At 42.4% G+C, this 3,136-nt stretch overlaps 1 pseudogene; it reads right to left on the reverse strand.

Annotated features, from left to right (window-relative positions):
* Positions 1-1,650: 1,650 nt before the first annotated feature.
* Positions 1,651-2,817, reverse strand: LOC121488830 (annotated as a pseudogene).
* Between the last annotated feature and the right edge of the window lie 319 nt (positions 2,818-3,136).

Consider the following 3,136-nt stretch of genomic DNA (forward strand, 5'->3'; position numbering starts at 1 on the left):
TTCTTCCTTCCAGGAGACAAGACTTAGCGTAAGCAGCTCTGGATTCCACTACGCGGCACTGTTTTGTTCCCTGAAGGCTTTCAGCACCAATGGGGGAGATGAATATAGCTACACCCCACTCTCTTGAAAGTTCACACCCTCCACTCTTCAATGAGAGCTCACAGAAAAGCAGTCAGTCTCTTCTGTCTCCTCAGTTTCCATCCAAACTCTGTGTTCACCCAGCCTGTGACAGAGAATTTTTATCTCACTCCATAACTGAGCTGCAAGACTCCAAGTTTTATGGATTCCTGTGGCATATACCCACATTGTTCCACCCAGAGTAGTGAAGAGGGGGGTCTTACCATGCTTCTGCCTTTTGCTAGACCCTTGCCAGGAAAGCAGGCACATAACCATGCAGTAGTTTGAAGTTTATGGCAACATAGAGCATAAGTCCAGTACCTAGAGTAACCATTCTTAGCCAGCTTCCCCACTCCTATACCTGGGAACTCTGCCACACTCCAGAACTCCTGTTGTTCTTATGACCCCAGACATCCTGAGACCATGCTTTCCCACCTAAGAATAGGCCCCCTTGACCACCTGATCACCTTTGAGCCAAGGATGTAATTCACTGTAGCAGACTTTCAAAAGTTCCAATTTTGTGATCTGCTGCTTATAATACACTGTTAGCCTCCTTAAGCAGGCTCCCTCCCCTCCACTGTATCTTCAGATATATCACCCCAGACTCAAATCTTTGCACCTCCTACCTTCCAAAAAGTTGTTGCTTTTCTACTTGTAGAACTTCAGTATTTCTCTTCTTGGATTTCTGATTGATTTCATAGGTGTTCAGAATGATGTTATAACTATTGAGCTGTATTCGAGGGACTAGACAAACTTGGGATTCCCTACTCCTCCACTATCATAACTGCTCCTCCTTAGGTGTACAATATTTTGATTCAACTTCCATACATCACTCTGTGCTCCTCACAAGTGCACTCCTTAATCCCCATCACCTATTTCATCACCCACCCACCCATTCATCTTCCCCTCTGAAAACCATCAGTTTCTTGTCTATAATTAAGAGTCTGCTTCTCGATTAACTCTATTATTTTTCTCTTTGTTTGATTTGTTTCTTAATTCCAAATGAATGATGGAATGTGGTATTTGTCTTTCTCTGGCTTATTTTGCTTAGCATAATACTCTCTAGCTCCACTTATGTCATTGCAAATGGCAGGATTTCATTCTTCTTTTTTTTATTCTTCTTTTTTATATATTCCATTGTGTATATATACCACATTCATTCCTTAACTGATGGACACTTGGGCTGTTTCCATATCTTGGCAATTATAAATACTGCTGCAATAAACATAGAGGTGCATGTATCACTTTGAATTAGTGTTTTTGTATTCTTTGGGTAAATACCCAGTAGTGTGATTGCTGGATCATAAGCTAGTTCAGTTTTTAACTTTTTTTTTTTTTTTTTAGTTTAGCATCATTTATTAAGTGGTCTCAGCTGTTGTTGTAGCTGCTGTGTATCAGCCTATTCTTAAAACATAAGATGCTCTTGTCCAGGACAGAAGGATCTTCCAGGTAGCACACCAACAGAACAAGAGACTCTGATGATACCAGCTTCAGTGATGGTGCCATCCAGAGAGGGAAAAGGTCATGGCATATTCACCGCAGCTTCCAGAGTTTTTGAAAAAGGAGGCTTTGGGGGCCCAGCCTGCCTGGCATTTTGATGCTGTTGGTGTGGGTCTTGTACTCCATAATGATGTTGGTAGGTACGTTAAGCACTCACTGAAGTGTATCCTGGATGTGAGCTGTGGTTGCTTGGTCACTGGCAGTCTTATTCCATATTGAAATAATGTCCTCCTGAAACTGGACAGAGACCACCGCCTCATAGATCTCCTCCCCAACCATGGACTGTTCCCCCAACATGGCCAGGATATGATTCTCTCAGCAATGGGATGCCAAGCTCTTCTGCAGTCAAATAATCCACTTGCCACCATTTTTATTTGCATCATCCTCCCACATGGGCTTAATTCCTTCTTTGAAGAGATGGAAGCCACTGTGGCCTGTCAGGTCCCCGGGATGTACCATATGGCTATAAAACCTCCAGAACTGCTCCACAGAGGCAAAGGTGCTGATCTGTTTGATATCCTGTTCATAGCTCTGTGAGCTGGTGGGACGGCCGGGGGTTCTTCTGGAGTACCAGAAAGTATGTTGTACTGCTGCTGCTGTACTGCTGCATGCTCTGCTAGCCCAGGGACAACAGCTTTCCTCTTACTGCTGCCCTGACTTTTGTCTTGTTCTGTTTTTTTTTCTTCTCACCCTCTTTCTGTGTGCTGTTTTCTTCATTCTGATCACGGCCCCCACTGTCATCATCTTTCAATGCATCGAACTTGTTCATCCTCTCACCTCTGCCATTGCCCAGTTTTTAACTTTTTAAAAATATTTTTCTCTTTTTTAAAAAGTATTTTCTTTTTTAAAGATTTTATTAATGAGACAGAGAGAGAGAGAGAGAGAGAGAGAGAGAGAGAGAGAGAGAGGGAGAGAGAATGGCAGAGACACAGGCAGAGGGAGAAGCAGGCTCCGTGCAGGGAGCCTGACGTGGGACTCGATCCTGGGTCTCCAGGATCACGCCCTGGGCTGAAGTCGGCGATAAACCGCTGGGCCACCGGGGCTGCCCAGTTTTTAACTTTTTGAGGAAAATCCATACTGTTTCCTAGAGGCTGCACCAGTTCGCATTCTATCAACAGTGCAGGCGTGTTTCTTTTTGTCTGCATCCATACCAACACCTACTTTTCTTGTGTTGCTAATTTTAACCTTTCCAATAGGCATGAGAGGATGTCTTATATTAGTTTTGTTTTACATTTCCTCAATGAAAAGTGATAATGAACATCGTTTCGTGTTTCTGTTAGCCATCTGGATGTCTTTTTAGAGAAATGTTTATTTAATCTTCTGCCAATTTTTAAACTGGATTATTTGTTTTTAGGGTGTTGTGTTTGATAAGTTCTTTATATATTTTGGAATCTAACTCTTTATCTGATACATCATTTGCAAATATCTTCTCTCATTCCATAGGTTGCCTTTTAGTTGTTGATTCTTTCCCTGGGAAGAGGCATTTAATTTTGATGAAGTCACAATGGTTTATTTTTGT

Source organism: Vulpes lagopus, chromosome 4, assembly GCF_018345385.1.
Source record: "Vulpes lagopus strain Blue_001 chromosome 4, ASM1834538v1, whole genome shotgun sequence".
Lineage (NCBI taxonomy): Eukaryota > Metazoa > Chordata > Mammalia > Carnivora > Canidae > Vulpes > Vulpes lagopus.